General features: G+C 41.7%; 1 long non-coding RNA gene and 1 pseudogene across 1 annotated transcript in view; both read right to left on the bottom strand.

Annotated features, from left to right (window-relative positions):
* Positions 1-25,722, bottom strand: part of LOC138683450 (uncharacterized) — a 630,921-nt gene that overhangs the window by 405,192 nt on the left and 200,007 nt on the right. The window lies entirely within an intron of this gene.
* On the bottom strand, positions 6,366-7,742 carry LOC138683583 (ciliogenesis and planar polarity effector 1-like; annotated as a pseudogene).

The raw sequence follows: 25,722 nt of genomic DNA, 5'->3' as shown, positions 1-25,722 counted from the left end.
AACTACAGCCAGAGAGAGGAGTGAGAACATGTGAGAGAAACAACCCTGCAGACACCAAGGTCAGTGAAGAAGGAGGGGGAGGAGGTGCTCCAGGCACCGGAGCAGAGATTCCCCTGCAGCCTGTGGGGAAGACCATGGTGAGGCAGGTTGTCCCCCTATGGCCCATGGAGGTCCACAGTGGAGCAGATATCCACCTGCAGCCCGTGGAGGACCCCACGCCAGAGCAGGTGGGTGCCTGAAGGAGGCTGTGACCCCGTGGGGGACCCATGCTGGAGCAGTCTGCTCCTGAAGGACTGCACGCCATGGAAGGAACCCAATCTGGAGCAGTTTCTGAAGAACTGCAGCCCATGGAAAGGACCCATATTGGAGCAGTTCATGGAGGACTGTCTCCCATGGGAGGGACCCCACACTGGAGCAGGGGAAGTGTGAGGAGTCCTGCCCCTGAAGAGGATGAAGCAGCAGAGACAATGTGTGATGAACTGACCACAACCCCCATTCCCCTTCCCCCTGAGCCGCCGGGGGAGTTAGGTAGAGAATCCAGGAGTGAAGCTGTGCCCGGGAAGAGGGGAGGGGTGGGGAGAAGGTGTTTTAAGATATGGTTTTATTTCTCATTACCCTACTCTGTTTTGATTGGCAATAAATTAAGTTAATTTTCCCTAAGTCAAGTCTGTTTTGCCCATGATGGTAATTGGTTGAGTGATCTCTCCTGTCCTTATCTTGACCCATGAGCCCTTTGTTATATTTTCTCTCCCCTGTCCAGCTGAGGCGGGGGAAGTGATAGAACGGCTTTGGTGGGCACCTGGCATCCAGCCAGGCTTAACTCACCACATGTACTTTTTGCAACCAGAGTCTCTAGCTGGGATGCAATATCTTGCCACAGTGCGGCAGCCCAAATGGGTTTACCTCTGCACTGCCAGTTGCTCTTCTTCCATTACTGTAACCATCCCCACAGGGCATTTGCCACCATCCATGAGTCAGTATAGAGATAGAGCACTGGCCACTTTTCTCTTTCAGCAATATCTAATGCTAGCTGGATGGCTTTCACCTCTGCAAACTGACTCGATTCACCTTCTCCTTCAGCAGTTTCTGCAACTTGTCATGTAGGACTCCATACAGCAGCCTTCCACCTCCGATGCTTTCCCACAATGTGACAGGACCCATCAGTGAACAGGGCATATTGCCTCTCATTTTCTGGCAGTTTATTATACAGTGGGGCCTCTTCAGCACTCGTCACCTCCTCCTCTGGCGACATTCCAAAATCTTTGCCTTCTGGCCAGTCCATGATCACTTCCAAAATTCCTGTCGAACTGGAGTTTCCTATGTGAGCCCGTTGTGTGATTAGTGCAACCCACTTACTCCACGTGGCATCAGTTGCATGATGTGTAGAAGGGACCCTCTGAACATCCAGCACTGGCAGTTGGGGTGCTAAGAGGAGTTGTGTCTCAGTACGAACCACTTCTGAGGCAGCTTGAACTCCTTCATATGCTGCCAATATCTCTTTTTCAGTTGGAGTATAGCGAGCCTCGGATCCTCGATATCCCCAACTCCAAAACCCTAGGGGTGGCCTCGGGTCTCCTTGGGTGCTTTCTGCCAGAGGCTCCAGGTAGGGCCATTCTCCCCAGCTGCGGTGTAGAGCACATTTTTAACATCTTGTCCTGCCCGGACTGGTCCAAGGGCTACTGCATGAACAATCTCCCATTTAATTTGTTCAAAGGCTTGTTGTTGCTCAGGGCCCCATTTGAAATTGTCCTTCTTCCAGGTCACTTGATAGAGAGGGCTTACAATCAGACTGTAATTTGGAATATGCATCCTCCAAAAACCCACAATGCCTAAGAAAGCTTGTGTTTCCTTTTTACTAGTTGGCAGAGACATAGCTGCTATTTTGTTGATCACATCCATTGGGATCTGATGATGTCCATCTTGCCATTTTATTCCTAAAAACTGGATCTCCTGTGCAGGTCTCTTAACCTTACTTCATTTTATGGCAAAACCGGCTTTCAGAAGGGTTTGTATTATTTTCTTCCCTTTCTCAAAGACTTCTTCTGCTGTGTTGCCCCATATGATGATGTCATCAATGTATTGCAGGTGTTTCAGAGCTTCACCCTGTTCCAGTGCAGCCTGGATCAGTCCGTGGCAAATGGTGGGGCTGTGTTTCCACCCCTGGGGCAGTCGATTCCAGGTGTAGTGGATGTCCCTCCAAGTGAAAGCAAACTGTGGCCTGCACTCTGCTGCCAAAGGGATTCCATTATTTCTCCAAGGCCAAATTTCAGAGAATGGATTGCATTTTTTTCCTCTGGTAGGACTAAATATTTTGCTGAATTAACGTGCTGGAAAGAAATAAGTCTTTATATGGTCTATATATGGTCTTCATTTTGCAAGCTAGAAATATTGTAAACATTCAGTTTCTTTTAAATATAAGAGCCTTAAGTTTCATGACATTAGAACATGCAGGCAAATAAAATTGGAAGAATATCTTTTGAAAACAAATAAAACTGATTTAGAATTTGAAAGCATTGGTTACGGCATTCTTCTGATTAATCTCATGAACAGAAATCACTGTGAACCATGGTCACTGAAATTCACCCAACATACTCTCATTATTTCCTGAAGTCCATTGTTTATAAACATAAATATAAGATTATAACTTATTTTTAAGAAATCTTAAAATACTTCTATAATTTTCAGGAGAATTATTCTGAGTTTACACATAATTGATATGAGATCTTAAGTTTGCCTGCTTCTCTCTCCACACTAATACCCTAAAGACTGACTATCCCAAAAAAAGGCCTGAATATCAGTTGTATATCTGGAAAGGTTTTCCTAATTTTCTGGGGACAGATCCCATAAGCCATGATGCTGTAGCTTCTATTTCCCAAAGACTACACAAGTTGAATTGTCTTACTATAGAATTTTCCTTTGAAATCTAACAAACTTCTGTTCCTTGATTTATTTTATTTCAGCACTCAAAGCATTAATAATACTTGTACTTGCCCATTGAAATGAAAAAATCATCTCAACGGTAAGAGGTAGATTTTGCTTGTTGATCCCAATATAAGGAGAAAAAGAATTATCTTAAAAAATAGTTCCAATCCCAATTAAAGGATTTCTTGATGCTGTTAACTTTCCAATATACCTCCTTTGAGTAATGATTTGAAAAAAATCATTTTAACATACTTTTCTTACCCCTTTTTTTAATTCTTCTGATCCATTCCTACTTAGTGGAATTACTAAGTAACATTCATTCTTGTACGTACCTTGGGGGGATCTGCAGTAAATCTGAGGTGACAGTAACACAAATTCCTCACTCTTCTTTGAGCATGTGCTGTATCATAATTAACATCTCTCAGCTCTGGTGAGGCTTTCCAGCTGCTGTGCTGAACAAGGAAGTCTCAAAGAAGGTACGGTATGGACCAGAAATAGAGCCTGCTGTTCTGTGTAGTGAACACCCTAGCTTTAAATCTGGTACTTGCAAGGATAACCCTCAGAGATGTTAAAAGATATCAAAAAGGCCTAGACAAACAAACAGTAGATTTGTATAAATCAAAACCCAGCTTGAGGAAGTGTTTCTCTTCTCAGTTTCTTGGCTGAGACAGAACTGAAACCTCGTGCTCCCCACCCTCACTCTTATATTGTCATCATCTAGCCTCATGTGAAAAGAGTAAAACCTGGGACATTTGTCCTAGAATTACTGCTAGGCTAAACTTTTTTTTTTTTTTTTTTAGCAATTAGTGTTTGTGTGTATATTTACTTTAAACATACATAGAGACAAATATCCTATCAAAATAGACAAGTTCATGTCCCAGGAAAAACAAAAGCAACCTTGGAATACTTTATAAAAATAAATCTTGTTTACAGGAAATGCAAGTATATGAATGAAAGATGTATACTGTTTTCTAGGGTAGAGCCTGGAAGAGATTTACATGATTGTTTTGGTTTATAGTTTGCTGCTTCTTTCTTTCCTGTTAATATTTGAATGGAAAAAGACAAAGAAAAAAAAAAATTTTCTATACCCCAGTCTCTGATTCAACAACCATCACTGTATTGCTAATACTGATGATGGAGTCATCTGAGCAGAAGGACACACTTGGTTTCTTCTTTTCCTCCTTCTCTTTCATTTGTTTCTTATCATGCCTCTTTTGTCTGTCAACATATTAATTACAAATAAAAAATAACTGCACTGAAATAATAAAAATATCTATCATTGTTTTCTAAGAAATATTACTATGAAGAAATATACACTGAAATAAAAGTGGAAAAGACAAACACAACTGTTGCATACAGATCAGTTCAAAACATTACTTTTGCCTACCAGAAATCTACCTAAAATTGTTGCAGGACCTCATAAAAATATTCAATCACACCAAAATCTGTTAATAGTCTAATAACTTATTTATATCAAATATTACAAACTGTATAATATTCCATATCTATATTTCGTGTATAATAAAAAAAACATTACTACACAAAATGCCTGTAGGATTCTATAAGAAATACTCCAGCAAAAAACAAACCTCTGATATCATTGAAACTTTCTAATTAATTATTTTACTTAAAAAGTTGCAAATTTTCTTTAATATCTGATAAGTAGATTATGACAACAATTGTATCTTCAATTGTTTCAACTGATAATATCAAAACAGGTATTCTAAACTCCAGTTACAGTTACTTATGTATCAATTGTTTTTCTTCGAGTGAAAAACTCATCTTAGAGTCTGTTTCCAACTGCCAGAGTTAAAAGCATCATAATCAGAAGCAAGTGTTCTGTTCTAGATGCAATGATGCCATTAATTCTTCCCTGGAAAACATGGATCTGTGAAGCATTGGGACTCTACTGACATTATATAAGAACTGAACAAAGATATACATGCAGTTTAAACAAACTGGTTTAAGTGTTTGTGCAATCAACAAATTATAAATCAAATTTCAAAAGTCACAAATAACATACCTAGCAAAACAAAATAAAATATCCCTTCAGCAGAAATGTTGCTGATCACTGGATTCAGAATCAAAGCTTATATCTTGAATTATATTAAAAGAGTGTAACCCTTTCCTTCTTGAAGATTACTACTAACAGTGATGATCTGCAGTACGGACAGTAACCTATTAAGATTCATTGTGTAACCAGCAAAGCATTTCACAAACAGTATATAGCAAACAGCCAGATGATAGCAACATTTTAAACCACAGATACAGGTACAAAAAACGTTTCCCCTTGAATCTTCTTCCTATCAGCCTGGTAACAGCAACAACCTCTTCATGCCCTAGTGCTATACATTTTCTGTCTTTACTAATATTTGCTATGCTATTCTCCTCCAATAGAATTACATCCAATCCCACTTTCTTTGAAGCTGTTGTAAAAACTCCCACTGATTTCAAAGCTAGAAGGTATAGGTTACCAGTAAGTCTTTCAAAATGAAGACCCCCTTTAAACGTTTGGCTTGCCTTTTTCTATTATTCTGCACATCTCTTAGTTCAAATGGTTCAACATCAGTTTTTAGTAACTGGATAGGTTCAGTTTGGTCTTGCCCAAAGGAAGTATTTGGCATAGTATGATGCTGGTGGCATTGCTCAAAAGCAATGAGATCTTGAAGTGGAATGAGTTTTAGTGCCTGAAAGTGTTCAGAGAGAGAGAGAGAGAAGCAGAAATGAAGCAATGATAAAGGAAACAGAGGGGGCAACCCCAGTCAGATTGGATGAACAGAGCAGGTCCAGTTTGGATCGCATTATATAAACACAACTCCTGTAGCAATTTGTGGAGAAAGTGAAAAGGTAATATTAACAGCATCAGACCAGAATCTCAGCTAATGCGCACATATGTAAACTATTTCCTGAAAGTAATCTAAAAGATATGAATTTTCTCCACAGAATGTATTTCACTAATATTTCCATTTCTAATGTGTGTGGTTGAGGATGAAGTTAGGAAGCATGCAATGTAGACAAGGACTGAAGAAGCAGCTTTCAAGAAAAACATTTCTGTTCTTTTCAACTGTAATGGGCCAGCATATGAGAGTCTCTCAGAACATTTCTCAAATCATCAAGTTCTCAACATCCAGAAGACAAAGTTTTCTTAACAAGCCTTTTCACATTCCATTTCTGCCCTTACAAAAGAGGATTTCTTACTGCATTTTTTGTATTTCTGTAAATAATTCTATTTAAATTTCTGTAAAAACAGATTATTTTTTTTTACCACATATTATCCAGTATTTTAGTTAGTAGATTCCTTATACATTCAGTACTAGTGGTCTGAATGTTGAGCTATGGAATGTGGAATCAATTTAAGGTTGTTAAAAACATTTCCAAGCTTGCAGCCTGTCTCATATTGACATGTCAATAAGAAGGTACCATAGTTCCGAATCCCTTCTGGTAGCTGTGCTGAACACTTCCAAATTCCATACTCTGGAAACATTAACTTATTTTTGATGAATAAGAAACCATGAAACTGAAAAAATCCCTGCAACTTAGAAAAATATATTATTAAAATCCAGTATGTTCTTTTTTTTAATGTAAATTAGCATGGAGTAGTGATATTCTTGTGCGCTGTAGTGTTTCTCTGCAGTCAGTCTCCTTTGTTACAGGTTTAACAGGTAATTAAAGTAGTGATTGGCTGTCTTACAACTGGTGGAAGTCTAGGTACTGGGTCAAGTTGCAAGTGCAATAGTGGAATACCAGCAGGGTTCTGGGTAATCAGTGCTTTGTCCATATTCACATTTGCAGAAAACTGCTACTGAGGTGAAACTTCTTGCTGTCCTTCATACTGATCTAGATTCAGGTGTTTGGGAGGTCCCTTATGCACAGTTTCTGCCCATCTTTTCTCTTCCTCATGCATTTGCCTTGGGATCTCAGGGTCATATCTACTCATGTCCAAATGTGCTGTTGACTTACTCTTTCTTGGTGTGTATGATGATTGATGGTTCCATAAGGAATCTGATGAACTCCAAGCTACTCATGGTACTGGGGGTGGTCTAGCAAAAGCTGATGACATTCCTACTGGATGTAAAAAAATGCTGGTTTGAAATGATAACCTAATTCAAGGTTAAGCAAATTAAATCCATTTGAGTAATTCAGGTTTTTTTCAATAGGGATAAACTTGTGTGTTTTCTGGATGTCTGAGGAAGGAGCTAGGAGATGAAGTGGTTTAGTAGGTGCTGAAGAATGCAAATCTTGAGACAGTGGCATAAATCATGTTTCTCTGCTGTGGCTTTCTAATAGGCTTAAGGAAACATTCACATTCAGATGATTCTAAATCAGAAAAGCAAACAAAACAGCATTTACAAGTACCTTGAAATAGCAACCATGCATTAAATATGCACAAAAATGGTATAAATCTTTTTTGTCTACATCAATCACTACAAAAACTTTTCCTAATTTAACAGGACAGATAACAGATATATAGAACAGTCTTCATAAATGACACTTAGATATACCTACTTTTATATGGCCGTTGTTCCTTTCATCTCTTAAACTATTCCTTGGTTGAAAATCAGAGCTCTTTTGACCAGTTTTTCCTTTATCTTCTTGAGTGGGCAGTTGTGTTTTTTAAGGGCCATTGCCTTTGGCAGTGTGTGCAGGCTAGCTTCCTTCCAGGTGTACGGCAAGACTGGAAGGAATCAGGCAGGACGGCGGGTACTGCTCCGTTGTTAGAAGGGGACGGGCTGGAACTTGCAGGCTATAAACCTTGGGAGGCCTGATAAGGCAAACAGAGAGGCGCCGATGTGGTGGAGAATTGCTGACCCGTGAGTCATGCTCGATAAAGGACTGGAACTTAGAGTCTTTTGCAAAAGCAGCTTAGTTGCTAACAGTCCAATTGCTAAAGTTTAAGTAGCTACCAATTAGCGCGCGCTGATAAGAACTTTGGAGCATAACAACCAATCAGTTTAAAAAACGCGTCTTCTAATTTCCTATATAAACGAGTGTTATATGCAATAAAACGACTCTCTGCTTGCATCAAGCTGTGTCTCGTCTCTCAATCGCGGCAAATTGGTGACCCCGACGTGATAGGGTCCAGGAACCGCCTATCTGCGTGGCATGCTGCGAGTCCCACAGAATGTTGAATGAGCTGCTGAAAGGAAGCAGGAGCTGGCCGGCCTGAAATCCCTCCGGAGTAGAGAGGTGAGCTGTGGGAAACATGGGGAATCAAGCGTCTTCCCCAGAAAGAGACGTATATGAGCTTATGAAAGCTCTTCTTCAAAAGCATGGGAAAGTTATCTCCGGGCATGACCTTAAAGCCATGCTTAAATGGGTACAAATGAAGATACCCACTGTAACCGCTTCTAGTATCTTTACGCGGGAACTTTGGGATGATGTGGGGGTGAAGTTGTGGGACTCTGCCACATCGGGGGATGTAGAAGCACAGCGTATGCTTCCGTGGTGGAGGATCATTTTTCAAACCCTAAAAGCTCAAGAGGAGAGTAATAATGGCGACGTAAAGACTAAAGGGAATACCCCCACGGTCCCTGCTCTGCCTTCAGAAAGTCAAAGTTGTTGAGGACCCCCAGAGGTCGGCGCCGCAAGTTATCCTCCGGAGGAGGACCCCTTTGATCCAGGGCTGGTAGACCCCGAGAAGGAGCCAGACCTATATCCCCCTGACCCACACGACGTGTGGGCTAATATAAGACGCCAAGCCTTAAAGGAAGGGGATCTCGAGATTGCCAAAACGATAGTTGCCCCCGTAATTTATCAGGGCCGGGGGGCACAATGGGAAGCCTTATCTTTTCCCGTAATTAAGGAACTGCGCCGTACCATCACTGAGCACGGGCTTTCCTCTCCTTATTTCGTGAGCCTGTTATCTTCTGGTTTTGATACTTATGTTATGACTCCTCATGATTTAAAATCTTTAGCACAATTACTGTTAACTCCGACTCAGAAAAAGAACTGCGTGGCTATGAATACGGGAGCTAGGCACCAAGCCCCTGGGGTTTGCCCTAGATGCTGAAAAGGTCATCATTATGCTAATCAATGTCTGTCTAAGTATGATTTTCAGGGTCAACTGATACAGGGAAACCGGTCACGGAGCGTGGGGCAGCGACGCGTGCAGACACAAGTACCGCAGCCAACGTTCCAACCCCCACGGAGGGAAGCAGCAGTGCCTCAAGTCTTCGTCCAGCAACAGCCGGGAGTGCCGGATTGGACCTGGCAACCACCCACAAAGTAATGTTACTTGATTGCTCAGTTCACTTGCTGTCGACAAATATCTCGGGACCCTTGCCCCCAAAAACACAAGCGCTGTTGTTAGGGAGATCATCTACCACATTATCAGGGCTTTTTGTATTACCAGGGGTCATTGATTCTGATAGTACTGATGAAATTAAAATTATGGCTTGGACTCCGTTTCCTCCCTGCACGATACCTAAAGGTAGTTGTGTAGCGCAATTAATATTGATTCCGGTGGGGACGAACTCCCCCATTCCTAGTCAATCTCCTCAAAGGCGGGGAGGGTTTGGGTCTACAGGGAACCCACAGATTCTATGGGTTCAATCTATTTCTCAGAACCGACCCGTATGTCAATGTACCCTTATCCACGGAGGGCAACAAGTAATACTAAATGGAATTATTGATACTGGAGCCGATGTCACGGTAATATCTCTTGCTAAGTGGCCTCCACAATGGCCTCTGGCTAATGTTTCCCAAGCATTGGCTGGAATTGGAGGAACTGGTAACAGCCACCAAAGTGTGGAATTAATCCAAATCCAAGGTCCAGAGGGGCATATAGCCTCTGTTAAACCTTTTGTGTTACCCGTCCCTATGATCCTGTGGGGGCGTGATGTGCTGTCCCAGTGGGGAATGTCCATTTGGACCCATTTTTAGAAGGGGCCATTGAAGCGCGCGACACCCTTAAATTGACATGGAAGACCAATACCACTATTTGGGTAGATCAATGGCCCCTACCACTGGAAAAGCTTCACACCCTCCAAGAATTAGTTATGGAACAGTTAACAAAAGGGCATATTGTGCCTTCTACCAGTCCTTGGAACTCACCTATTTTTGTTATTAAAAAACAAACCGGCAGGTGGCGCTTGCTCCACGACCTCAGAAAAATTAATGACGCTATGGCAGACATGGGAGCCCTCCAACCAGGACTCCCGTCCCCCACTATGATTCCTCGAAATTGGTATTTGACTGTTATCGACCTTAAAGATTGCTTTTTAATATCCCACTACACTCCGAGGATGCTCCTAAATTTGCCTTTTCAGTTCCAAGCATCAACATGCAAGCCCCGTTGCAAAGATACCAGTGGGTTGTGCTGCCACAAGGAATGAAGAATAGTCCTACAATTTGTCAGTGGTATGTGGCTAAAGTACTTAGTCCGGTTAGGATTGCGATGCCTAGTGTCTTGTTATACCATTATATGGATGATATCTTGGTGGCCGCACAACATCACGAGGTCATGGAGGAAGCTGTAGCCCTTGTCACGGCTGCCGTCAACTCGGCAGGCCTCTGTATTGCGCTGGAAAAAATTCAAATTACTGGCATCCCTCATTTCCCTACAGGTCAATCTCTAATTGAACGTTCTCACCAGTCTTTGAAGCGCTTACTACAACAACAGAAAGGGGGAGCAGGGATTGCCACCCCTGAGGAACGACTACAGAAAGCTTTGTATGTTTTTAACTTCTTGAATTGTTCTTTGCTAGATAATAATCCTCCGATAGTTCGACATTTTAACGCGAATACTTCATTCGAGACACGAGTTAAAGCCCCAGTGTTGGTTCGCGACCCAGAAACAGGTAAAATAATGGGACCATATCCTCTTGTCACGTGGGGAAGAGGTTATGCTTGTGTCTCCACAGAGAAAGGCCCCAGGTGGATTCCAGCAAAGAACGTGCGTCCTTTCCTTGAATCCCTGCCTCGAGCGCCCAACGAGCCCGGCGGGGACTCTGCTCAACCCCCAGATCATCCTCCTGAACAACAACTCCCTGACCTTCTTGAGGCTACGGAGGACACCTACGGAACTTCATAAGCCATCTTTATTCTCTTATTGCTTTTTTTTACCCTGTTTGTTACAATGTTTGCAACGATTGATGGAGTGCTCCATGAAAAAGATTCTTTTTGTGCAACAGGAAGGGGGAGATGTAGGGCAAGACTTGAAGGAATCAGGCAGGACGGCGGGTACTGTGCTGGAACTTGTAGGCTATAAACCTTGGGAGGCCTGATAAGGCAAACAGAGAGGTGCTGATGTGGTGGAGAATTGCTGACCCGTGAGTCATGCTTGATAAAGGGCTGGAACTTAGAGTCTTTTGCAAAAGCAGCTTAGTTGCTAACAGTCCAATTGCTAAAGTTTAAGTAGCTACCAATTAGCGCGCACCGATAAGAACTTTGAAGCATAACAACCAATCAGTTTAAAAAAACGCGTCTTCTAATTTCCTATATAAACGAGTGTTATATGCAATAAAACGACTCTCTGCTTGCATCAAGCTGTGTCCTGTCTCTCAATCGCGGCAAATTGGTGAACAGATGGATACTGTTGCAAAATTAGTTGCACATTTGGCAGGTTGGCAAAGGATGACTGCACAACTGCATGGTGCTTAGTTCCTGGCTGGGGTTAAACCATGACAGACAATCAGGTTTATGGACTGTTTCTATAATTTTATATACATTATATTATAAATGTAAAGATATATTTTAAAACAGAAATTTAAAAAAAAATCATAATGAAGTAAATTTCTTGAATTTCTTAAGTTGTGTAAAATATCTCCCTCCCTCTTTCAGGAACTAACCTATCCATTTTTATCTTGCTTTCTGCTTCCTAGACACCAATCTCTTTCTTTTAAATTGTGTAACAAATTAACTGTTAAATTTCCTAGAATAACAGCTCTCCACCTGTATTTAGCCTGAAGATGCTGCTCTTATTTCAGATCTGGAGAACGAATTGTATATCTGAAAGCTTTTCCATTTATTCTCTATCCTTTGCCAGGATATAAAATACTATACCTTCCCACAAACCATGCCTCTTTTATTTGCTCATTACTAAAATAACCAGTCATCCATCCAGCACTTTGTATATGTGAAATAGATTACTTAAATTTTGTTTCAAACTATGACTTTGTTGCTATAAACAACAGCAAGAACCTGTCACCGAAAACCGGAATAAAACTCCTTAACAGCAATGGGAAGTTAAGAAGCAGGCACTTTATTGCAGTGCTGGGCACACAGGGGATCACTCCACCTAGTGTGTGCACCTGTCTGGTTTGATCATGCAGGTTAAATACACACCTGTTATACATATTCACTAGATTTCTGGGAAATGCCATACATAATCATCAATTGTCTGATAAATCATTAGCATATGTAAATGTCCTTTTACGCAGGCATGGTGAAGTCTCTGGTGGTCTTCAGAAGCCCTCTGGTGGTCTTCCATAGTCTTCCTCACCTTGTCCAATAGTTGACCTCTCTTATGTGATTCTGCGCAGTACGATTTTGCCATCATGTATTAGATTTACATAAAAGTACATTCAATGTTAATTCTTACACTTAACGTTTCTAGTGATTAGCCCTCAATCACATCACCTCATCAATATTCTTATACTATAACATTCATTGGTTAATCTTACCTAATTCCACTAATTGGTCTCTTGATCAAAGTGGGGTTTCTAAACCACAGAACTAAGGTCCATAACGATCTCTCTCTTAGTTCATTAAGACAAAACACTACAATCTAACAAATCTGCCAAAATTTCTATGGTTAACCGATCTTAGACAATACTTATTCTTTTATGATTGCATACTGCACATTTTGTATGTTCCTAAATTTCTACAGCTATTGTGTGCTTCAAACCCCTATTTTCTACAATCTTTACCCTTTTAACCAAACCCGACTTAAGTGAAATTTCAACTTTTATTAAATATTGGTAACAAACCCATTGAGATTGGACTGGATTCCATAATTAACAATACTTTAGATTTTTAAACAAAGTTAAAAGATTAAAACAACAAAAAGTCTCTCTCACATTCTGTTCAGCCTTTCCTCCCTTTGTTTTTTTCCACCTTTTGGTCTTCCTGGGGACTATCTACATCCAAAATGGAGACATGCTGGAATATAAAAAGATGCATCTGAAGTTGTATAGTTTTATATCCCCCTTCTGCTTCAATAAAGTATTATTGTATTAGCCTAAGGCAAACATACTTTGGATTAATCAGCCACTTGAAAAAATCTGACTGAAAAATAGTCAAAATTACATACTTCTCAGAGGACAGCTACAGATCAGAAATAAGGAGATATCCTAATGATTCATCTGAGCATCTTTTTAAGTCATTATTATGAGTTTTTATTTTCAAATTCATATCCATATAGTACCTTGGAAATATACTCTGCTAATCTCACACCTCCTAGGTAAGGATGAAAATGTAGAAACAACCCAAAAAACCCTATTCTACACAAACTATTTACAAACTAAGAAATTAAAAACAAATGCATGATTTTACACATGCCAGAGATTCACAATAATAAAATGCATTGTAGAATTAAGAACACAATATACTAATTGTTTCTAATCCTATTAACTGCACTGAATCTAGAGTACTACAGGTAAGCAAACCAATGCTATTGCAATTCACATTTCAGCATAATAGCCCTTAGCCAATTTCAAAGACAGGAGACTTATAACCAAAGATGATGCATGAGAACAAGGCTCATTTACAGATCCAGATTGAGTTTTCAGACAGGAGCAAAATAAACATCTTTAAAGTAAAAGTATAAAAACAAGCAAGCAAGCAAGCAAACGTGGTAGAGTCTTTACTTAATCACCCTGTGACAACTTCAGAGACAGCACACATTTTTAAAGAAAAAAAAGTTGTTAATAGAGCTTGCTAATACAACAAAATACACATAAGAATCTGGTCTATTAACCAGAAGACCATCTGTATTTTTTTAATTTACATGCTTTTGTATATGTGTGTGCATGCATGATCTTATATGTTTATAGTGTTATACATTATATAGATTTAATGTAATTATATATAATGGTTTTATAGGCATATACACATGTTTAGTTACAATGATCAGTTTTCAAAAGTGCTCACAGCAGATCTCACTTTACTACTGTTTAATTATTTGTGACTTTTATTATTCATTTAAGTAGGGAAACAATTTCACCAATTCTAAAGGTTTTAAGTCTTCTATTTCTTAAATATATTGAGAAGAGTATGCATAATAATTTGCCACTTCTATGCAAGATAGTAGCTTGCCTTTCCTCTTTGATGTTCTACAGGTTTGATCCTGACAGAGCTATTGGAGCTTCATATAGCTCCTCAAAGAACTCTACAAAATAAACACAATTACTCTAAATCAGAAAACTACATGACATACAGCATTGTTATGTGATTTCTGTCAACTGGCCATATTAGTCCACTTTTTCCCCTAGTGAGGAGAAAGGGGTTGAGAGAGATCTCGACAAATTCAAAATTTGTGTTATTACTAGTGATGATGCATGCATCAGAAGAAAAAAAAAAAGACTTATTTTCATGGTATGAATATGATAAACTTAATCCATGCATACTCAGCTCACTCTTACCATTTTCAAATTGCATTCACATGAATATTTTGAATGAAAGTAAATAAGAGAATTAAATATGTTAATACACATTGTCCTATCTCTATAGCAAAGTTACATAAGTGAAAAAATGATCAGAAAAAGTCTTGAGAAAGCAATTGTATAAAATTTACTTATAAAACTGATACAATAATAATAAAATAATAATTTCAATAGAACAGTGAAAACATTTCCATTTCTGATTAAATAGAGGGACATATAATCCTATTCAGGCAAAACTCGTACTGTTTTATATGTCAGACCATAGTAAAAGGATATACCATAAAAACAAACCTTCACTTTCTGATGTTAGTTATGTCTAACTCCTGAACAAATGGTCCCACTTCATTAAGATCTTCAGTCATATGAGGTACAGAATAATTCCCATGATTAATTTCCTTCTTATAAAAATATTTTGACTTTGTAGACATTCTGGTCATTGCAATTAAAAAAGATAATAACAGTAGAAATAATGTAAGTATCTGACTTTTAGTTTAAGTAAGTATGCTGTTCCGCTCAGATTGCAGGCTAGTATGTAACTGTAAAATAAACACTGCTGTGATATAATCAATGTTCATGTAAATTTTGTCTCTAAATTTCACTTAAACCAAGTGTGGTGGGTTGACCCTGGCTGGATGCCAGGTGCCCACTAAGCTTCTCTATCGCTCCCCCTCCTCCACTGGACAGGGGAGAAAAAGTATAACAAAAGGCTCATGGGTCGAGATAAGGACAGGGAGAGATCATTCACCAATTACTGTCATGGGCAAAACAGACTCGACTTAGGGAAAATTAATTTAATTTGTTACCAATCAAATCAGAGTAGGATAATGAGAAATAAAACCAAATCTTAAAAACACCTTCCCCCCACCCCTCCCTTCTTCCCAGGTTCAACTTCACTCCCAAATTCTCTACCTCCTCCCCCCCAAGCAGCGCAGGGGGACAGGGAATGGGGGTTGCGGTCAGTTCATCACACATTGTCTCTGCTGCTTCATCCTCTTCAGGGGCAGGACTCCTCACACTTCCCCTGCTCCAGTGTGGGGTCCCTCCCACGGGAGACAGTTCTTCATGAACTTCTCCAGTGTGAGTCCTTCCCACGGGCTGCAGTTCTTCATGATCTGCTCCAGCATGGGTCCTTTCCATGGGGTCACAAGTCCTGCCACCAAACCTGCTCCAGCATGGGCTTCTCTCCACAAGGTCTGCAGGTCCTGCCAGGAGCCTGCTCCAGCATGGGCTTCTCTCCACAAGGTCTGCAGGTCCTGCCAGGAGCCTGCTCCAGCATGGGCTTCCCACGGGGTCACAGCCTCCTTCAGGCACATCCACCTGCTCTGGTGTGGGATCCTCCATGGGCTGCAGGTGGATATCTGCTCCACCGTGGACCTCCATGGGCTGCAGGGGGACAGCCTGCCTCACCATGGTCTTCACCACAGGCTGCAGGGGAATCTCTGCTCCGGCACCTGGAGCACCTCCTCCCCCTCCTTCTTCACTGACCTTGGTGTCTGCAGGGTTGTTTCTCTTACATATTCTCACTCATCTCCTCCGGCTGCTGCTCCACAGCAATTTTTTATTATTTTTTTTTCCCCCTTCTTAAATATGTTATCACAGAGGCACTACCACTGTTGCTCATTGGCTCAGCTTTGGCCAGCGGCGAGTCCATCTTGGAGCTCATGTCATGAATGAGTGGTTTGGGCCGCTCAAAGAATCACCATCAAGGGTATTAGCAAAAGTGATTTAACAGGAGTTTATAAAAGCACAACTTCACAAAGTTTGATGGCAAGGTTCACTCTATTACTTAATACATGGATGAAGCGTACAAAGGAAAATCAAGTTAGAATAAAACTAGAATGATTTATACAGAGACCGAAGACACAAAAGGGTAAGGGAGACCCTCCTGTTGAGTCGTGAGGTTCAGAGAAGACCCCCTTGCTTTCTAAACTCCTGATGGAGGTTAGGTGTGGCTGGATCAACTCCTAGTCCCAGACTTGGTCAACGGTTTATGTCTTAAGGGATTATATGTGTCTAGCAGCAGTCTAAGGTTCATTCACAGTTTAAGGTGGATCACGAGATTTAGCAGAACTTAATCATTGACTAATTTAACATTTACAAAGCGATTAAGTATACTTTACTACAATCACAATGGTGACTTGATTATAGATTTGAAATGGCAATATTTTTACTATACTTGCTATCGGATATCTAGGTCAATTCACACGCGCACACAGACACAAAGATATATAGATATATATAAAAACTCCCTTGAGTTCAGTGAAATATTCGCTTAAAAATGTCTTGGCATTTCTCAACGGGCAAGAGTTGAGCCTCAAGGAGTGAAGGGTTTCAGCCCAGGTCCCATCGTCAGCTTTCAGCGACAGTCCTCCAAATTTCACAAACTAACTGGAGAGTTCGCAAGCTCTGAGAGGCGTCCCACTCAGAAGGAGTTGCTGGTCGCAGCCTGCTGTGGTCCAGGAGAGCTCAAAGGGTCTCAGGATCACTGTTTATAAGTTCGCAAGGTGATTGACTTTGGTCAGTGTATTTCCATTCTGGCCATAATTCTTGTCAGGCACCCTCAAAGCTGGGCCATGATCCAGGCACAGGAGTTTCAGATATGGTTAGGGAGTGCCTAATCATCCTAACTCACTGTAACGTAGCCAAGAAAAAAGTACCAGGTTGTCCCAACTCACTGCACAAGAACACAATGTTGGCTGGTCCTGACATCGCAACGTGGGCCAGAGGGGCTGCACCACCACAGCCAGCTGGCATTGGCTCTATCGGACATAGGGGAAGCTTCTAGCAGCTTCTCACAGAAGACATCCCTGTAGCCCCCTGCTACTAAATCCTTGCCACGCAAACCCAATATACCAAGATTAATATTATTTTTTTGTATAGCTGTAATATTTTATTGACATTAATAGTCAGTCTTTCAGATGGGCTGTTTCCAGAAAAATGTAACCAACACACATGATCTACCAAAAAGAAAATGGAAGGCATAAACTGCACCATAACTTCAAAATCATCTGGTCAAGAATACATTTATCTCCCTCACAGAAGTTTCCTTTAAAAAAAAAGGAAAAAAAATTGTCAGAGAAGACACACACCAATGTCTTAGAATACTAATACCAAAAAACTTTTGTTTCTTTAGTGCAGCAGAAGATGAAATGTCACAAATGCCTTTAGGTTATGGAATCTCCATCTCCAGAATTGTGTAAGATATTAACTGCCTTTTCCATCTATTTTTCTGACATGCATACATATGAACATAGCTAGATTACAGATCCAGGGGAAAAAATAAACTAACGTTGTGAACTCTCATCCCAGCATAAGGAAAATTACACTAAAGAGAGTGGAAGTTATCTGAATTCTTTGAGAAAACCATGACATCAATTATATCAGAAATCTAGAGTCCATTTGCATATCACTAAGTTTATAAACAATCATGTACAATTCACTTCATATGCAACAGATACTTTGTTTTCTACCTAGAGGTACGCCTGCTGTTGGAGAATATTTAATCTGCTTTTCTGTCTCGCAAGTGTTATGTTATGTCTCACTACTGAAGTTCTATAAAAAGTGAAGTCTTGTAACAACTACGTAACAATATTCAAGACTGTCAGCTTCCAACACTGTTAATGCTAATAATGCTTAAAGAGGGCACCTAAGATTTTTTTCATATTTTCATTAAAAGTAACAGGAGCACAGAACAGAATCACCAAAATCATTTAGATCTCCTGAATATTTCATATTACAAATTTGGTCATTTATTTGAGAAGATCTGACACAACTGCATGTGATATTACAAGGAATAATAAAATTCAGATTCTCTTTTACAAAGTTGATAATTGTAGCAGGAATTATGCAGCCACCATCTAGTCCATGTTAGGAATTATGCAGATCCGAGACGTAAATTCTTTCAGATATTGATTACCTGGACTCTATTAATAATAACAATAAAAATAAAAACATTCACTAGTTAAAGTATCAGGTATCTTTTTTAAAAAAGCAATCCAATTTCATATAGTATGTTTATGCTTAACTTCATATCCTTTTCTCTATTATAGAACTGAGAAATTCTGGATTTACAGTTGCCTGTGGAACCTGAGTTTTGCCCCTTTGCATTGTGAAGCAATGGTCCTCTGAATTATCTAAAGGAATCATGAAATAAGAGATATTTGTCAGCATCAATTAAGCATCAATTCTCACTGATGCTATGTGACAATTAAATATACTCTATACAAAGATATACAATAAGATTTGGCCTTCAGCACCAGTAATACAAAACTGGTATTAAACTACTCCAAATTATTATCACTGAAGACATTATGAGAGGCAAAACCCCCATACATAATTATGCATAGGTCGAAGCACGCACAACATTTTGGCAGTAAGTTGTAATTAAAATACAAGCTGCACTTGTCAGAAAACAGAAAATGCAAACCAAAACCAAGAAAAAAAATCTCTTTTGATGTGGGAGAAAAGCCTTCTCAAAAGAAAAAAATGAAAAACCCCCACAGCCCTCTCCCCCCAAAAACCTTTCATGTAGACTTAATTAAAGAGGATAAATGATCCAGCTGTTCCTAAATATAAAATAAAGCAATACTCATTGGGTTCTTTTGGCAAATATCTTCTTTTTTTGTATTAACACACATTCTCCAACTCTAACAGTATTAGATGGAAATGCAAAATTTATTTTTCACCAATCCACAGCTACTTTAAATACTTTAGTCAGACTGTATCTGCACTGTCCTCAAAGACAAATAAATCTAAATTCAAGTCTCCTCAGAGAAAATATTTCTTTATTCTTTGTCTTGATTTTCCATAGTCTATCATCTCCAATACTAGCTTTCTTCAAAGTTGATGTCTAGTTTTAGACACAGTGATTTAACTTGTAAGCATTTGCTCAAATAATCTGGTATCTAGATAAATGAGTTGTTAGATTTTAAACAGAAATTGCAAAGAGCACTTTAATCTCCAACCAAAGTCTTCCTACAGACAGAATTCCAGTATTTGTGATGAGAAGTTGATTACTGCTTGTGATTGGTTACTGCTTTTATAATTACCCACCTCTGTAAATAGCAACATGAACATCTGGACAATATTTTATTGTGTGCTGACTGGACATGGTTCATTTCTCAGTCACACCCGGAACACCTGGCCAGTGTTCCAGATGGGATTGATAAGGGAAGCATAACAGTCTGCACATTCACACTGCCAAAAAGACTTACGTAAGATGTTTGTTACTTACTATAAAAAGCAGGAAACTCTTGGGTTGACTCTTGAAGCCTCACCTACAGGTGGATGCACGGCGTAGGACCTTCCCAATTACGGAGGATCTCCAGGGGCCAGCTGCCAAGGGGCTTTCCAGCCTAAGTGTGAACCCGGATGATGGTTTTGAAGTGGTAATTGGTGATGTATCCTTTTCTTAATCACTGCCTTGCTTTACAGTAATGAACTGGTGCATCACTACTCTACTTATCTTTCCTTTTTGATTATTACTATAATATATGTGTGTATATATATTAAAGCAACGGGCACTGCAGTCCCTCTAGCCCCAGTGACGAGCACTGCTGCTACCCAAACCTCGGTGACAGACACTGCGGTTATCCAAAACCCGGCGAGCGATACTGCAACTGAACCAGCGGACCAACCTGCACCAGCATCAGTTGCCCCCGTACAGAAAAAGAAATATACAAAAAAATCAGTTCGCTTAGCGAAGGATGAAGATGAACCAGGGTCATCACGGGAACCGGAGGAAGAGGCAGAACCAGAGGTAATAACCCGGTCCCTATCCTTGAGTGAGCTGCGGGATCTGCGAAAAGACTTTGGCCGCCGTATAGGTGAGCATATTATCACCTGGCTCCTCCGATGCTGGGACAATGGGGCTAATAGCTTGGAATTAGAAGGTAGGGAAGCCAAGCAGCTGGGATCGCTTGCCAGGGAAGGTGGCATTGACGAGGGAATTGGAAAAGGGACACAAGCCATCAGCCTCTGGAGGCGACTCCTGTCAAGTGTGAAGGAAAGGTACCCCTTTAAGGAAGATGTTATATGTCAATCAAGCAAGTGGACCACCATGGAAAGAGGTATCCAATATCTGAGGGAATTAGCTGTGCTAGAGACGATTCATCATGACCCGGACAACCCACAATTACCCAAAGATCCAGACGAAGTCCAATGCACACGACCCATGTGGCGGAAGTTTGTACGGAGCGCACCATCGTCCTATGCCAACGCATTGGCAATAATGGCCTGGAAGGATGAAGAGGCACCGACAGTGGAGGAAGTGGCTCGCCAACTCCGTCAATACGAAGAAAATCTCTCCTCCTCCCTACAAGCCTGCATTGCAGCTGTGGAGAAGCTGTCCGAGGATTTCCAGCAATTCAAAGAGGATATGTCCTACTCCCCACTTGTAAGGACCAATGTCTCAGCTATTAGGAGTGAGCATTCCTCTGCCCAAGAGAGAGAATATAGAAGGTACACACCGCGAGGTGCCCTGTGGTTTTACCTATGTGATCAGGGAGAGGACATGAGGAAATGGGACGGAAAACCTACCTCGGTCCTAAATGCACGGGTACGTGAACTGCGAGGAAAAACCACCACAAAAGGGGATTCTACCAGGAAAAATGCCGCTCCAGTTTCCAAACAGAGTAGAAGGGCTGATTTCATTTCCGATCCTCTTGAAGGGACTTCTGAGCCAATTTTACGAGAAGTGAATACTGAATACTCTAACCAGAATTAGAGGGGCCCTGCCTCCAGCCAGGTGGAGGAAAGGGATAACCGGGTCTATTGGACTGTGTGGATTCGATGGCCTGGCACGTCAGACCCACAGGAGTATAAGGCTCTAGTAGACACCGGCGCACAGTGCACTCTAATGCCATCAAGTTATAAAGGGACAGAATCCATTTGTATTTCTGGTGTGACAGGGGGATCCCAAGAATTAACTGTATTGGAAGCTGAAGTAAGCCTAACTGGAAATGAATGGCAGAAACACCCCATTGTGACTGGTCCAGAGGCTCCGTGTATCCTTGGCATAGACTATCTCAGGAGGGGGTATTTTAAGGACCCGAAGGGGTATCGATGGGCTTTTGGTATAGCTGCCTTGGAGACGGAGGGCACTGAACAGCTGTCTACCCTGCCTGGTCTCTCTCAAGACCCTTCGATTGTGGGGTTGCTCAAGGTTGAAGAACAACAAGTGCCAATTGCTACCACGACGGTGCACCGGCGGCAATATCGCACCAACTGAGACTCTCTGATTCCCATCCACAAGTTGATTCGCCAACTGGAGAGCCAAGGAGTGATCAGCAAAACCCGCTCACCCTTTAATAGTCCCATATGGCCAGTGTGGAAGTCTAATGGGGAGTGGAGACTAACAGTTGACTATTGCGGCCTGAATGAAGTTACACCACCGCTGAGTGCTGCCGTTCCAGATATGCTAGAACTTCAATACGAGCTAGAGTCAAAGGCAGCCAAGTGGTATGCCACAATTGACATTGCTAATGCGTTTTTCTCAATCCCTCTAGCAGCAGAGTGTGGTCCACAATTTGCCTTTACTTGGAGGGGTGTCCAGTACACTTGGAATCGATTGCCCCGGGGGTGGAAACACAGCCCCACCATTTGCCATGGACTAATCCAGACTGCACTGGAAAAAGGTGAAGCTCTGGAACACCTGCAATACATTGATGACATCATCGTATGGGGCAACACAGCAGAAGAAGTCTTTGAGAAAGGGAAGAAAATAATCCAAATCCTTCTGAAAGCCGGTTTTGCCATAAAAGAAAGTAAGGTCAAGGGACCTGCACAGGAGATCCAGTTTTTGGGAATAAAATGGCAAGATGGATGTCGTCAGATCCCACTGGATGTGATTAATAAAATAGCAGCTATGTCTCCCCCGACTAATAAAAAGGACACACAGGCCTTCTTAGGTGTCGTGGGGTTTTGGAGAATGCATATTCCAAATTACAGTTTGATTGTAAGCCCTCTCTATCAAGTGACCCGGAAGAAGAATGATTTTAAATGGGGCCCTGAACAACAACAAGCCTTTGAACAAATTAAACGGGAGATTGTTCATGCCGTAGCCCTTGGACCAGTCCGGACAGGACAAGATGTTAAAAATGTGCTCTATACTGCAGCAGGGGAGAATGGCCCTACCTGGAGCCTCTGGCAGAAAGCACCTGGGGAGACCCGAGGCCGACCCCTGGGGTTTTGGAGTCGAGGATATCGAGGATCCGAGGCTCGCTATACTCCAACTGAAAAAGAGATATTGGCAGCATATGAAGGAGTTCGAGCTGCCTCAGAAGTGGTTGGTACTGAGACACAGCTCCTCTTAGCACCCCGACTGCCAGTGCTGGGCTGGATGTTCAAAGGGAGGGTCTCCTCTACACATCACGCGACTGACGCCACGTGGAGTAAGTGGATCGCACTGATCACACAACGGGCTCGCATAGGAAACCCCAGTCGCCCAGGAATTTTAGAAGTAATCACGGACTGGCCAGAAGGCAAAGATTTTAGAATGTCACCAGAGGAGGAGGTGGCACGTGCTGAAGAAGCCCCGCTGTATAATAAACTGCCAGAGAATGAGAGGCAATATGCCCTGTTCACTGACGGATCCTGTCGCATTGTGGGAAAACATCGAAGGTGGAAAGCTGCTGTATGGAGTCCTACACGACAAGTTGCAGAAACTGCTGAAGGAGAGGATGAATCGAGTCAGTTTGCAGAGGTGAAAGCCATCCAGCTAGCGTTAGACATTGCTGAAAGAGAGAAGTGGCCAGTGCTCTATCTCTATACTGACTCATGGATGGTGGCAAATGCCCTGTGGGGGTGGTTACAGCAATGGAAGCAGAGCAACTGGCAGCGCAGAGGTAAACCCATTTGGGCTGCCACACTGTGGCAAGATATTGCGTCCCGGCTAGAGAATCTGGTTGTAAAAGTACGTCATGTAGATGTTCATGTACCCAAGGGTCGGGCCACTGAAGAACATTGAAACAACCAACAGGTGGATCAGGCTGCCAAGATTGAAGTGTCTCAGGTGGACCTGGACTGGCAACATAAGGGTGAGCTATTTATGGCTCAATGGGCCCATGATACTTCAGGCCATCAGGGAAGAGATGCAACATATAGATGGGCTCGAGATCGAGGGGTGGACCTGACCATGGACACTATCGCGCAGGTTATCCATGAATGTGAAACATGTGCTGCAATTAAGCAAGCCAAGCGGTTAAAGCCCCTGTGGTATGGAGGGCGATGGCTGAAATATAAATTTGGGGAAGCCTGGCAGATTGACTATATCACACTCCCACAAACTCGCCAAGGCAAGCGCTATGTGCTTACAATGGTGGAAGCAACCACCGGATGGCTGGAAACATATTCTGTACCCCATGCCACTGCCCGGAACACTATCCTGGGCCTTGAGAAGCAGGTCTTGTGGCGACATGGCACCCCAGAAAGAATTGAGTCAGACAATGGGACTCATTTCCGAAACAACCTCATAGACACCTGGGCCAAAGAGCATGGCATTGAGTGGGTGTATCATATCCCCTATCATGCACCAGCCTCTGGGAAAATTGAGCGATACAATGGACTGTTAAAGACTACATTGAGAGCAATGGGGGGGGCGGAACTTTCAAACATTGGGATACACATTTAGCAAAAGCCACCTGGTTAGTCAACACCAGAGGATCTGCCAATCGGAGTGGCCCTGCCCAATCAGAATTTTTACATACTGTAGAAGGGGATAAAGTCCCTGTAGTGCACATGAAAAACATGTTACGGAAAACAGTGTCTGGGTTACTCCTGCCTCAGGCAAAGGTAAACCCATTCGTGGGATTGCTTTTGCTCAAGGGCCTGGGTGCACTTGGTGGGTGATGCGAAAAGATGGGGAAGTCCGATGTGTGCCTCAAGGGGATTTGATTTTAGGTGAAAATAGCCAGAATTAAACTGTATGATATTAGTTGCTATATAACCCTGCCACTGTATGTTATCATTACTATAATTGTTATATGCTATATCCATAGTACTGCAGTAAGAATCACTTGGATCAAGCAAGAAAGAACTGTGATAAAACTGAGCAAAGCGCAGTAGAGGTGGAACCAGAACTGACTCCAGCATGCAACAATCCAACGGTGCACACCATCCTCCTGCTGCGTCCAATGTCATCTGCTCGTCACACCGCACTGAAGCCCAATTCTGCTCTACCGACTGAGAGGACTTTGCACCATCCCTCCTGCCCAGACAGACTGGTATGACAGATGGAGCCCAGAGTCGGAAACTAAATGAACTCAACAAACATTTTATGAACATAAAGAACTAAAGAACTGATATCTCTGTGTGTGTATACTTATATATATATATATATATCATTGTTCATATGTCTCAACGGGATGGAAAGGTGGTGATGATTGATCAGAATGTAACTAAAGGTATGGGAACTGAGCATGACGTCAATGGTATAGAATGAGGGGTGGATACTGTCCTGGTTTCAGCTGGGATGTAGTTAGCTGTCTTCCTAGTAGCTGGTACAGTGCTATGTTTTGAGTTCAGTATGTGAAGAATGTTGATAACACTGATGTTTTCAGTTGTTGCTCAGTAGTGTTTAGACTAGAGTCAAGGATTTTTCAGCTTCTCATGCCCAGCCGGGGCACCTGACCCAAACTGGCCAACAGTGTATTCCATACCATGGGACGTCACATCTAGTTTAGGAACTGGGAAGTGGGGGGGGGCAGGGATTCGCCGCTTGGGGACTGGCTGGGTGTTAGTCGGCGGGTGGTGAGCAATTGCCCTGTGCATCATTTGTACATTTCAATCCTTTTATTACTACTGTTGTCATTTTATTAGTGTTATCATTATCATTATTAGTCTCTTCTTTTCTGTTCTATTAAATCGTTCTTATCTCAACCCAGGAGTTTTACTTCTTTTCCTGATTTTCTCCCCCATCCCACTGGATGGGGGGGTGAGTGAGCGGCTGCGTGGTGCTTAGTTGCTGGCTGGGGTTAAACCACGACAATTAGACTGGAGTCTGTGTTTTTACTTGGATTCCCGCCATTCAGCAAAACAGTATTCCAGTATTCCTGAGATGTTTCTCTTTCCCTAGCAACCCTTAAAGGGAAGGCTACTAATCAATATTCCATGTTTTATTGAGAATGGAACCATGAGGTAAAAGATGTGTGTGATTTTCTTTACTGGCATAACTAATTCACAGATTTCATTGACACCAATC

The sequence above is a fragment of the Haliaeetus albicilla genome, chromosome W (assembly GCF_947461875.1).
Source record: "Haliaeetus albicilla chromosome W, bHalAlb1.1, whole genome shotgun sequence".
Lineage (NCBI taxonomy): Eukaryota > Metazoa > Chordata > Aves > Accipitriformes > Accipitridae > Haliaeetus > Haliaeetus albicilla.
This window is presented reverse-complemented; position numbering and strand designations above follow the sequence as displayed.